General features: G+C 41.9%; 1 long non-coding RNA gene across 2 annotated transcripts in view; it reads left to right on the top strand.

The window, feature by feature from the left end:
• Positions 1 to 13,742, top strand: part of LOC117349201 — a 33,737-nt gene that overhangs the window by 17,280 nt on the left and 2,715 nt on the right. Inside the window, exon 2 of one of the 2 annotated variants that reach the window (XR_004537125.1) lies at positions 5,540 to 6,033. The exons of the other annotated variant lie outside the window; for it this stretch is intronic. This is a non-coding gene — a long non-coding RNA (uncharacterized LOC117349201). The remainder of the gene's footprint in view (positions 1 to 5,539; positions 6,034 to 13,742) is intronic. 2 annotated transcript variants of the gene reach the window in all.

Raw genomic sequence — 13,742 nt, 5'->3', positions numbered from 1 at the left:
ACCCCTATTTTATTTATTTTATTTATTTTATTGTTTATGTTTTATATTGTTTGTGTGCTTTTCTGAGTGTCACTGATCATCCCATTTGACAGAAATAAGTGGCAGAACAGGTCTCTTACTCATCCGTCTATCTCCCCTTCAATCTGTTCAAAATGTTTCTGCACAACTTATATTCTGAGAGCTGCCATGCTCACATTACCCCTTCTCCTCAAGTCGCTTCATTGGGTCCCCATCCGTTTTCAATACAGTTCAAACTCCTCTTACTGATTTACAAGTGCATTCACTCTATCTCTCAATATCTCTTCACTTATCTCCCCTTATGCTTCCCCCCCCTTGTGAACTCCATTCATTAGGTAAGTCCCTCTTATCTATACCCTTCTCCTCCACTGCCAACTCCAGACTCCGTCCCTTCTTTCTTGCCGCACTGTATGCCTGGAACAGGCTGCAAGAGTCAATATGTCATTATCCGTCTCTAGCAGTATTCAAATCCAAGCTAAAAGCCTTTTAAAGCTGCTTTCAACTTTTTACTCCCAATCACTGTCAGATATCTATACCCAGTAGATTCTATATAATAGTAGAACCCCACCTCTCTTTGATTTTCTAGGGCAATGAATTTGTATCCTGGTGGGCAAAGATCAACTAAAATTGGGGAGTTACCATCTAGAATCAATGACTCTGTTATACATGCCTGGTAACTAGTTATTAGATCTTTTATAATCAATGTCTTATTACAAACTGAGTTTACATTCAGATATAGGCATTCTAACGGTGATATAGGCATTCTAACGGTACGTAAACCTCATCTGAGTGTAGTTCCGCATTACACTTGATCTGTTTTAGGTATTTATTATCCCTCTTCTTTTGTATTGATAAGATGATGAGGGTTTTGACCTTCTATTACCTATGATCACTTCAGATATTTCTATTAATGTAGTATCAAGGTCTGAGTGAGTGGTCTGATACCATCTCAACTCTTGAGCTGACAGACTCTGTTAAAAAAAACAATTATTGATTGAATCAGTATTACTCTGAATGAGATTATTGTATGCCCCATCCACTACACCACGTTTAAGCAATAGTAGGCCTATACAGATTAGGTAGTAGATTGTTTGCCATCTAATTCTTCTTTTGTAGTTGGACAGCCTCCGATTTAGTATGTATTATGTCTAATAATAACTAATCTCTGAAACTGCTCTCCTTAATTGATGGCATTATCGCCTAAGTAAAAGGATCCTTTAACTGCAGATTGGTCAATGGAATGGTCAAGGTTATGGGTAAGGCTATAGCTGTAAATAACCTTTAGCTAAACTGAGGTGCTTCACATTGATTACCATGCAGCTTACCCATTTAGTTACCTTACTGGCTTCTGATGGTGTCAGATATTGGCAATAGAACACTTAGCACTATTTTTGGATGGATTTGAGCATGGCTCTATGCTCAGTCTGCCTGAGGAGCCTGCCACTGGAAGAGGCCTGCCTAGAACATTGCTAGGAACATTAAAGAAGAGAGCTGCTGGTCATGTTGGGTGGGCGGGGCCTCAAGATTGGCAGTGCAAGAATTCTCAGTGGGGTAAGGAGGGATTGGATGGAGGCTTCCTCCTTACCCTGACATTTCAAAGCTGGAAAGGAGAGAGAAAGCCGTTGGTCACATTGGGTGGGTGGGGACTTGAGATCAGCTGTGCAGTAGCTTTCGGTGAGGTAAGGAAGGATTAGATGGAGGTTTCATTTTTACCTTGCTGGTCCAAAGCTGAAGAGGGGACCCTCTTGGAACGTTATTCTTCAAGGGAGAGAGCCCACATCAGGTGGGTGGAACCTCGGGATTGGCAATGGAGGAACTCTCCATGGGGTAAGCAGGGATTGGATGAAGGCTTCTTCCTTACCCTGCCACTTCAAAGCTGAAGAGAATTCTTAAATGAGGAGCCTCAAGATCGTATGAAGATTTTAGTGCTGCTAAACCTTGTGGAATGGAAAGTTAAATCCATGAGAGGCACGTCTGAAGATCTGGCTTCAATAATTTAGAAATTAGAATTAATGATTCTTGCACTGAGCAACAGTTGATGTCACTTTTAGGATAAGCATATTGTAAATGTGATTAGTTGATTATATGTTTTTGAGATTATGAAGATTCTGTTGTAGTCCACTTAGGTTTAGGTGAAATCTATTATATAATGATGTGAAAAAGTATTTACCCCATTGTATCCATTGTATATAAAAGTCAAACTAAATAGTTTCTGATCTTTAAACAAAATGTAGTATCAAAAGGGAACCTAAGTAAAAACTGTGTTGTGTTCAAATATTATCATTATTTTACTAATCCATATGAAAAAGTAACTTGCCTCCCTAGGTACTCCAGCAAACTAAATGTCCAACTTTAATTGATAATTAGGTTGAGATGATGTAACAAGTCCAGGCTTGAATACAGACAGCCCTGTTAAATCTAAACCTCAGAGGACCATCTTTACCTTGAGCATGAAGTAGTGTTACAGGATCCTTAATTACTGTTGGATATCTGGGTGGCATGGGTGTGAAGCAGTGTCTCTAAAGCTGTGAGTCTTGGGCTGCAACTACCCCATCTTGGAAAGGGGAGACTGCCTGTGTGTGGGCAGAAGGGGAGCTGGAAGCACTGTAGTCTTGGCTGGAGACTTCAAAAGGTGCCACAGATGGTTCCAAAGAAGCAGTAGTAGCGATCATGCTACAGGGAGGATACATGCAGTAGATCATGATAAGCGACACATGGTAGAGGTACAGAAGAAAACTACTTTTGACAACATTAGTAACATGTTATTAAAAGTTATTGATTTTAAACAAAGTGATTACTTTGCTGCATTGTTAATGTGATTCTTGGTATATTAAGATTTTGTAAATAAAATGAATACATTTTTCTTTGCAGGCACACTTGTGGTGACATCACCAATAACAGATCCACTGTGCCAGAGTTCTCTGCCAACTCAAAGGAGTCTTTTTAGCTCCTGAGCCTGCGCTAACTTTCCTATACTGGGGTTGCTCCCTTCAGTCTGATTTATCCATGCATCACAATGATCACAGCTCTCCTCCTCCAAATATAGTTTGTTTCCTTTCTAGTCCAAGCAAAAACTAAAAAAACCAAACATTAAGCTTTTTTCCCTTTTTCTATGCCCTTTACCTCCTATAGTACCATCCATGGTCCTACTGCATATATGCTCCCTTTAGCACGGTTACCACTGCTTCTTCTTTGGAACCATCTGTGGTACCTTTTGAAATCTTTGCCAAGGCCACAGTGCTTCCAGTTACTCTTCTGCCTACACAGAACATCAGCATCGAAACTTTCACTGTACGCTACTCACGTTTGGCTTTTTTATACTTTATATTCATCAGTTTAACAACGTACATATACTGAGATAATCTTGGACCCCTGATGCAGGCAGATTTGCAGAAACATGGCCCATGCTGTTTTTTTCTCCCTATTTGATATACATGTTGGATTTTGATTAAAAGTTTGCCAGCTTGATTCATTTGGTCATCTCTGCTGGGTTTTTTTGTTTCTAGCTAATTCTGTTGTACAATTTGTTTTGTCCAGGAATCTTTATTATAAAGACAGACCGCTGTTGTCATGGAAGCAGGCTTGTACTTGTCTTGTTCTGAAAAAATTGATACTGGTCTCTTTAGATCCAGGCAACTATAGACCTAGATACATTTTTACAACACATATCATATTGACACAGTTTTGTGGATGAGCATAAAGTGTTGGCACTGAATAGCAACATGGGCTCCATGGTGGTCATGGAGTCAAAAACTTGTTGCTTTGATTAATTTGAGGGGGCTGGATGATAATGTAACTGCCTATATTATAATATATGCCAATATTTTGGCTACTTTTCATAAAGATGACTGGAGAGGACAATGACAAACTACCTCACTAATGGTCTGCCAAGACAATTCCATAAGTGGCAGCTCCTGTGAGTCATTCTTGACTTGGTATTTATATGCAATAGAAATTGATACAATGCTGACTACTGTAGGTAGAATTAGTCCTGGATACTCAGAGCTGGCCAATCTCCAGGGACTGGCACTAAATATCCAGAGCTAATTGAGACTGCAGGGACTACTGGTGCTCACATAAGACAGTTATATAGGCCCCATCTGAATACTGACCAGGATCCTCCCCCATTACTCTGGTCCCAATCTTCCCTTCCAATCCCTCTCATTAATCTTTGGTTTATTTATCGGGTCATCCCTCATTGGAGCTCAACTCGGTTTACAAATAGTCAGAAGACCAGAATATACATAAAAGATGGAGAATAGAATAGTTTAAAAATAGAAACTTATAAAAAGATTTTACATTGTTATCGGTTTGTGGATCCTGCAGGTAAATTTTTTAAATACTGTGAAAAAAGCAAGGTTTTCTGAAATAATTGTAGTTGGCCTATCGTTTTAATAGGACTTGGTAGTCCATTCCAAATCTCTTACCAACTTAAATGTATAGGACCGACAAAGTTTCCCAGTTGATTTAATTCCCTTAAGAGAGGGAAATGATAACTTATACTTCTGTGTGTTCCTCACCTAGCAGGATCTATATGCATTCCAACATAAAGGAGTCCATGGGTCAAATATTCCATACAGAAGTTTAAAAATATGCATGTACATTTAAATTGGATCCTATAATAGACAGGTAACCAATGAAGCTTTCTAAGCAAAGGATTAAGATGATCAAACTTTTGTTTCCCAAAAATGAGTTTTGCTGCCATATTTTGTAACAACTGAAGGCGTTTCAAACTGCCTTGCTTGATACCCAGATACACAGAATTACAGTCCACTTGAGTAAGCACAATGGACTGAACCAACAATGAGAAATGCTCCTGATTGAACACTGCTCTAACTTTTCAGCATGCGCAGACTGAAGAAGCACTTTCTCACTAATTAATTTATCTGCTCACAAAACAAAAGGGATGAGTCCAAGATAATACCCAGAACTCTAGAAGAGAACTCAATGTGTAGCGTGATACCAGATTTCAATGTAACAGAAACAGGAAGAATTTCCAACTTTGGCCCGACCCATATTAAGAGCTGATCCCATGCCCCAGACCTACCTAAACTCCCTGGCGATTCAGTGGGGGAATGCAGGGTAGGAGTGAACCTCGCTTGTTCCTGCTCCTAGCGACTGCCTCTACAAAATGGGTATCACAAAATCTAGTGCCAGCCTTGTAGTACTTCAGTACTAACATAAGGCTGCTATAAGGGGTCATTGCAGTTTTGTAGAAGCAGTTGCTAGGGGCAGGAGTGAAGAGGGTTTGCTCCTGGCCCCATCATGCAGCTGGATCACCAGGGAGTTTAGGTAAGCCTAGGAGCTGGTGGTATGTGCCTGGGAGAACCCGACAGGGAGGAGTTGGAAAAGAGGGCTTGAGCCTTGAGATATGTGTGTGTGTGTGTGTAGGAAGATATTATTAATGTGCTAGCTAATATTTAGTCCCAGGACTGTACAGCTAATCTGGCAGTCCTACATCGAAAAATTAGGTTTTTACCTTTGCTAATCTTCTTTCTTGTCAAACCTCACTTTATTCCAGGACGACTGGGTTAATTCCATATACCTGCCAGCTTTGTAGGAAGCCTCAAATTCCAGAGACGAGCTCCACCCCTTTTACCTCAGCACTGCCCCCTGAGGACTCAGTCGTAAAGCAGCCAGGAACATCTGTAGAAGACAAAGACAAAAGAGAGAGAGGGGTACAGGGACACTCCCCGACCAATAAGTCTAATCTGCTCAGATCAAGAAATGCAAAACAGCAACAAGTAAACATAATGGAACTAGGTCAATAAACATTAGAAACCTGAATGACAAGAAAACAGTATTAGGAAAGACAGCTTGCACTGTTAGAAGGAGGCGCCCTAACTAGGGACCCAAAACTAAGTGCTAAACCCATTCTGATGGCACTCTTATAAAGGCTGGGCAGAAAACAGAAATCCAGCGTGCCAGTACTTGGAAAGGCAGACAATCAGCGAATCAGCAAAGCATAGGGCAGGTTTCCAGAATGAAGTGTGGATTTACAAAAAAGATGCAAAGGTAAGAACCTAACCTTTTGTTCTTATATAATCCCACTTTATTTCGGGATGATTGGGATGTAACATAGCAGTCCCAGAGAATCAGGGTGGGACTGATGAACGTGCTGCGAAAACAGAGGCACCAAAAGCAGCATCCTGCTTGGCCATCCCATCAATCCTCTAAAACTTGTCAAACAAATGCAAAGTGGACCAAGGTAGCGGCCTTGCAAATCTCATTAAAAGAAATAACCAATAACTTTGCCCAAGAGGATGAAATACCTCTGGTAAAATGAGCCCTCACCACAAGGGGTGGGGGGCTTCTTTCCAGCTGCAACGTAAGCCACGGAAATGGCCATATGGATTCATCTGGAAATGGTGGCCTTGGAAGCTAGCCTGCCCCTGTAGGCAGGACCCGCCAGAACACACAGAAGATCAAAGAGGCAAAACTCATTTGTAACCTCCAGGTACCGCAAAAATAGCTTGTGCATGTCCTTGAGCCGGAGGAAGCAAAAGCAGGAAAGCGGACCTCCTAATTCACATAGAAAGAGGAAACCACTTCCGGAAGAAAAGAAGGAACAGTGCACAACAACACACCAGAATCCACAATACGCAGAAAGGAATCCTGGCAGGAAAGAGCCTGAAGTTCAGAAACCCTGTGAATTGAGGTAATGACCACCAGAAATATAGTCTTGATCATAAGATCATTAAGGGATGCCTACTACGATATGTGAGAGGGGAGGCACTGGCCTGACATCAGAACTACTTCTGTAGAGGAGCCGCCGGACGAATCCCTGTGGATGGCTGGTGCCAAGAACCACCAAACCGTGATATGTTAGATGAGGAAGGCTGCTGGCTGGAGGGGGGGGGGGGGGAGTACCAAGTACGGACGAGAACGCCTGAAGGGAAGAAAATTAGAGCACGCTGAACCCTTGGAAGGGCGGAATCTATTCACAGGCAACGACTTAAGGTCTGCAATCCTGAACACTAGCCATGAGGTCATCCAGACCCTGGCCAGAGGGCAACTGGTTCAAGGTCACTTTAGGAACAAAACACCAGACCACTGCCAGATCCAGAGCCTCCTGAGAGCCGAAATGGAATAGGTGGAAAGCTTAGAGAAGATTTTCAAGATGTCATACAGGACATCAGCCATATAGTCTACACCCGAGACCAGGAAATCCAGGTCACGAAGCTACACAGAGTCAGGATCATGGTGAAGCCTGAAATGGCATGCCCTGGTTACAAAGGAAGCAGCCAATGCTGCCTTTATGCCTGCATCCGTCGAATCAATCGTTTAAGGATGAAATTCACACGCTGGTCCTGGATATCTTTTAGAACCAAGTTTTCCAAGTTTTATTTAAAATTTGATATACTGTTTAAAAGTTGTCTAAGCGGTGCACAAAATCATAAACAGATAAAATCTTGGGGGGGGGGACATAATTAGACAGCAACAAACTTAAATGACATATTGAAACATGGGGGACAGATGTCACTGGGAAGAGAAGTGCCCTTGGTGATCTGTTCCACCAAGGAATCCACCTTCAGGGATGTAAAGCGCCTGTGAAAAGCATCTGCCATGGGAGGAAGCCGAGACATGGTGTAGGCACATTTCAAGGGTCTCTCAGGCGCCTCACAAACATCTGTAAAAATCTGAACTAGGTTAGGATGATCAGAAAGAAAGGCAGATTACAGCCTCTGGTCATTCATGAGGGAACATTCCACAGTCACAAACTACTCAGCCTGCAGCTGCAATGTCTGGAGAAATGCAGAGTTCAAATCTACAAAGTGTGAGCTTGAAAAATCTGCACACAGTGAGATCCTCCCCCAGATCTGGGGCCCCACTCGGATTCTGATCCTGGAGATCCGTCAGGACTGCCACAACTTCAGCAGCCATGATGCCCACCTGTGCAAGCAGAGGTACAGAATCGGGAGCAACCAAAGTCCCAAAAGGCTTGCTAACTGGACCGCCAGAAGGGAGGCAACAGAAAAGGCCCCAGTCCAGAGGATGAGGGGTCCCGGCAGCCAGCGAAGATGCCTGCGATAGGGAGAGAAGCAGATATTTCTGAGGCAACAAAGCTGGATACAGCATAACCCATAAAGTTGGGGAAAAACCCCTTCTCTAGGGTGGGAGCTGGCTCCTGCGGACCCTTTTTGGAATGATTGGAGGGTCTGTGAAGCTTTTCCCCCAAAGTGCACTTGCATTGTGCCGGAGCGTCGTGTGCTCTCTCTGGGGGCCCTCCAATGTCATTTTCACAGGTAACTGGACCAATATATAGATCCCTGAGGTTGAAGGCAAATTCCTGTGGACCACAGTGTATGTGAAATGCGGCAGCGCACCCAACAGCCATCCACCACAAATAAGCATGAATCCATGAAATCCTACCCTGGGGAGCCCTTCCGAAAACGAAGTTTGCAAGTGCTAAAAATAACTAATTCTAAATTAGAAAAATCCAAGATGGCCACTGCAGGTGCCAATTTTGACTATAAATAGCCCAGAAAAATTACCAGAATCCCTTAAAAATGGTGATTTAGGGTTGGTGGGATAGGTCATGCAGGGAAACCTTCCAACCCCCCCTTAAAACCCCCCCAAATTGCTGATTCCGGCTGTTACCCTGTACTGACTGGGAAAACACTGTTGAGAGAGCTGAAACAGCTTATAGCAGACATGTCAAACTCTGGGCTTCGGGCCAGGGTGATTAAATTTGGCCCGCCATTCCTTCCCACAGCAAAGAGAACACATGAGGATGCGTGAATGGTTGGGGTTGGCACTCTTCCTCATTGGCCCTCGTGCTTGTCCGTCACCACTGCAACAGATGTCCGATTGGTGGAAGTGAGTGTACTTCATTTTCCTCCCTCCAGCGTCCTGGACTGATGACGTGGTATGTCGGGTGGGAGGAGGTGGCTACTTTCCTCTGCAGGTGATAGCGGTTTTTAGCTCTGGGTGCTATGCTGAATGCTGTGCGCTGCTCCCGGCGCTAAAAACTGCTAGCAAACTTTAGTAAAAGGGGGAAGAACCTTAGTTTTCCCCTTTTACTAAAGTTCACTAGCAGTTTTTAGTGCCAGGAGCAGCACGCAGCATTCAGCGCGGCTCCCAGTGCTAAAAACCGCTATCGCAGTTTAATAAATGGGGGCACTGAGAGGAGAGAAAATGGTATTGGACAGCAAAAAGGTTTTCATGAACGGTGACCTTAGTTTCAAGGACAACAGAACTGTTGTTTGAAAATACTGTGGTAAGGATTTTAAATACCATTGAAACCTCATTACAGTGGTTGAGGGATTGGGGGTGCTAGTATTTGGGGGGACTGGGGAGGAGAGGTGGAGGTAAAAGGAAGTTTTCTCTGTAGAGAAGACAGTGGGAGCGATCTGGATAGAGAATTGAATGAGGGGGAAGAAAAAAGGAGGATAAATGATTCAGCTGTTTGGAGATTGATGAGTTGGAGTCAGGAATAGGGGGGCAGAGCTCTACAGTTGTTGCAGTTACTATGTCTAGGTATGGTGAGCTCGAGCAGGAACAGGAGAAAGAGCAGGATGTGACATCACTAAGTGTAACAAAAGGAAGACTGCATGAAAGAAAGGAGGGAAGGGAAACATGATTTGAATAATAACCAGGTTGTAACCCTATACTTCTACTACTAAGACTAAGGGGTCCTTTTATCAAGTTTCAAGTTTATTAGTTTTTAATATACCGACCATCAACAAATATCTGGCCGGTTAACAATAAAATTTAAAAGATAAGAAAGTAAAATAATTGGCGTTTTAAAATAAATGGTGCAAACATAAATAATATCAACAAGACAAACTTGAGAGTGAGGGTAAAAGGGAGGGGAAGGGAAAAGTTACATGTTTAAGAAGAAAAGGAGAAAGTGGGAATGGAATAAAACATATAGGGTAGGGTCGCTTTGTTAAAGCGGTTGGTTGCTTGGAGAGAAAATGGAAGTAAGAAAAAGGAGAAGAAAAGAAGAAAGGGAAAAAAAAAAAAGAAGAACAGAAGATAAGGCTAAGCACAGTCAAATGCGTCACAAAATAAAAAAGTCTTTAGGCTTGTTTTGAATTTGTCTAGATGTTGTTCATCGCGGAGTTGCTGTGGCAGAGAATTCCATAGAGTTGGAGCAGTTACTGCAAAATTTATTTTCCGTGTATAGTAGAAGTCTTTTATGGAGGGAATAAAGAGAAGTTTTTGATCAGATGACCTTAGAGTGCGTGGGGAACATTGGGGGATGAGAAGTTTATCAAGAAATGAGGGCTGGCGAGAGAGTTTTATTTTGAAGGAAAGTAAGATGATTTTATAGGTGATACGGTGAGTGATGGGAGCCAGTGTGCCTCTTTTAGAAGGGGAGTGACATGGTCTAATTTGCCAATTTTATAAATGAGTTTTATTGCAGTGTTTTGTATTAATTGTAGGCGTCGGATTTCTTTTTGAGGGAGACCGTTGAGAAGCGAATTGCAATAATCTAAATGGGAGATAACTAAGGAGTGAATCAGGATATTGATTGATTCGGTCTCTAGAATTGGAATTAGCGACCGAATGATGCGAAGTTTGTAGAAACAGATTTTTACAACCGAACTAATATGGTCGTGAAAAGTAAGATCCCTATCAATGATGACGCCTAATAGTTTTATTTTTGTTTCCATTTGTATTGGAGTGGATTTGATAGAGATTTTTTCCAATAAGGATTCACATGTTTTGATTGGAAGTAAGAGGCCTCGGGATTTATCTATATTAAGGGAAAGTTTATTTGAATAGAGCCAATCATTTATGATGTCCAGTTTGTTATTTATGTCTTTTATGTCTGAGATGTTTGAAATGTTGACTGGGTGAAGGAGTTGTATGTCGTCTGCATAGGCAAAGATTGTGAATCCAGTAGATTGAGCCAAGGTAAGAAGAGGGGAAAGAAAGATATTAAATAGTAATGGGGATAGAATCGAACCTTGCGGGACTCCATAGGATTGTGATATGGCTGAAGAGGTTTCATTATTTACATGGACTTTAAAGTTGCGTTCGTTAAAGTAAGATGTGAACCATGAAAGAGCTGGACCTGTAATACCGCAGTCTTTGAGTCGATTAATAAGAAGAGAGTGGTCGATAGTATCAAAGACTGCTGATAGGTCAAGAGAGATAAGAATGACAGATTTTTGATGGTCGTGGTAATAATGTATGGTTGAGATAAGGCCTAGCAGTGACAATTCTGTTGAATGTGAAGAACGGAAACCAGTTTGGCATGGATGTAAAGCATGGGTTTTTTCAATAAACTCTGTAAGTTGGGAGTGAATGATTTTTTCCGTTAATTTGGAGATCAAGGGTAGATTAGCAATAGGACGGTAATTTCTAGGGAGAGAGGGATCTAGGTTGTGTTGTTTGAGTTTCGGAAAAACAAGGGATGTTTTCCAAGCAGTAGGTACTATACTCTCAGAGAGAGACTTGGATATCATTTCCCAAATAAATGGGCCGAAGAAGGAGAAAAATTTTTTTAAGAAGCGAAGGGGGAATGCTCTCCAAAAGATTATTGGAAGTGTTTAAAGATTGTAAAATAAGAAGGAGGTTTGTTAATGATGGCATTTTAAAATTTGAGCAAGAGCTAAATGATAGTTGAGTAGAATCATTAAGAGTGTGAGGAGAGGAAGCTAGAAGTGAAGGTCCAAGATGTGACCTAATGTCCTTGATTTTAGTATCAAAGAATAGTGAAAGTTCGTCAGCAGAAGGTTGGGTAGTAGGGGTTGGGTTTTTTTTTCTTAGAATATCTTGAGAGTGACTGAGTAATGTTAAAAAGGTTAGAAGAATTACGGGTGGAAGTAATGAGTTTAGAATAGTATTCTTTTTTGGTTTGTTGAATGACTTTTTTATAATGAGCTTTTTCTTTGAACATAATGAGGAAATTATTGAGGCGGGATTTACGCCATTTATGCTCTACAGAACGAAGTTGTCTATGGAGAAGAGCGAGATTTTCGTTATACCAAGGTTGTTGTTTTTTATGGGTCCGATTTGGGGTAGGTTTTTTTTCTAATTGAGGTGCCAAAGTCTAATAAAGATTTTGTGGAAGTTTCCCAGAGGGAGTACTGTTCTGAAATGGGGAGGGAAGAGAAGTCTTTGAGGTTTAAGTCAAAGGAAGTTTGGACGGCAGAAAGGGTTAAATTATTAGTGTTGCGGGTAATATAATTATTCTTTTGTTGGACTTGGCTGAATGGAGCTGGGAGATCTAGTTGCCAGGTAATTAAAGTGTGATCCGACCATGGTAGAGCATGAAATTGAAAGTTTTGAAAGAGATGTTTAATAGAAGTAGAACAGAAAACCATGTCAAGGGTATTACCGGCAGTGTGTGTAGGCATAGAAATGAGGGGAGATAATGATAGGTCTGAGATAGACGTTAGGAGTTCAGAGGTGTTGTATTTTTATTAAGGTGCACATTTATTAAGGTGCACATTTAGCACACGCTAAATCAGTTAGCGTACCTTAATAAAAGAACCCCTAAGTATCTTAATTAAAAATTTGGCCCGCGACTTAGCCTATGTTTTAGATTTCGGCCCCTTATGAAATTGAGTTTGACACCCCTGGCTTACAGGGAGATCCTCTGCTTTAGGAAGCAGGCAAGCTGGACTGGAAGTCTTCAGACTGCCCCACTGGCTGGATAACCATGGCCAGGACCTCTTCCACCCTTGGACATTCTACACAGATGCCTGGCGGAGGAACACAGTCTGGCTTCGATCCCAGGCGTGCCTACTCAGAGCCATGCAGCCTGCGCTCGATCCACTAGTGGACAAACCTGTGGTGAGCAAGTTCCCAAGGGAATGGTCCCTGATCAGAAGTGCAGGTTGTCCAGAGGGTGTACTGAGTGAACCCCTTGGAAGCAAACTTCCCAAAGGTCTGTGATATCCTGTAGTCAGTGATGTCCTCACAGGAACCTCTGCAGCACAAGGGTGAAAACTGTGAACGAAAAGATCGGACTATAAAAAAATAAACACAAGCAGAAAATATAAGCTCCTACAGCCTGGATGTAGGAAGGGAAACTGAGTCCTCAGGGGGCAGTGTTGAGAGGGGTAGAGCTCAAATCCTGGCAGGAATACGGAATTAACCCAATCATCCCGGAATAAAGTGGGATTATACAAGAAGTTCAGTTAGCTATGTAGATGCTTAGCCTGAATATTGCCAGCACCTGCATAACTCCAGGCTCCTCCCTGACTCCACCTCATAATGGCCAGCTCCAAAATGGCTGCGTTGTGCCGATATTGGCATTGTCTAGTTAAGTGTTGTTGGATGTTGGCAGTTATATAGCTACAAGCAATTAAAGTGGAATGGAGCCTCTCCTGCCAATTTAAATTGCTTTAAATATTGACCAGAATGGTTCCAATGTAGTTGACTTTATATCTAAGAAAACATACTCAAGTCAGAATGCAGGAGGAAATATCTTGTTGGCAGATTAAATCTAGCATGCCTCAGGGCATGATGCTAACTGAACTTCTGTTCAATATTTTTTTTTTTTACATCTCCAAAGTGACCTGATTAAAGAGCATGGTAGCTTTCTGCTTTTATGCTCATGATACACTTGAGTCTTTGTACCTTTCCAAGTTCCATCAGAAATTCTATCATTATTGTAGATTATTTGGAGGCAGTCTGTTCATAACTTTTCCAAAATGGGGTTGCTATAACTTAAACCCCACGTAAGTCTTGACAACCAGATCAGTCAGATATCCCACTGGGCTTGCTTTAGCCTGGGGAATTTTTTTTTTTAAATAAAAAGT

The sequence above is a fragment of the Geotrypetes seraphini genome, chromosome 1 (assembly GCF_902459505.1).
Source record: "Geotrypetes seraphini chromosome 1, aGeoSer1.1, whole genome shotgun sequence".
In the NCBI taxonomy this organism is placed as follows: domain Eukaryota; kingdom Metazoa; phylum Chordata; class Amphibia; order Gymnophiona; family Dermophiidae; genus Geotrypetes; species Geotrypetes seraphini.
The sequence above is the reverse complement of the archived record's forward strand: the minus strand, read 5'-3'. Positions and strand labels throughout refer to the sequence as shown.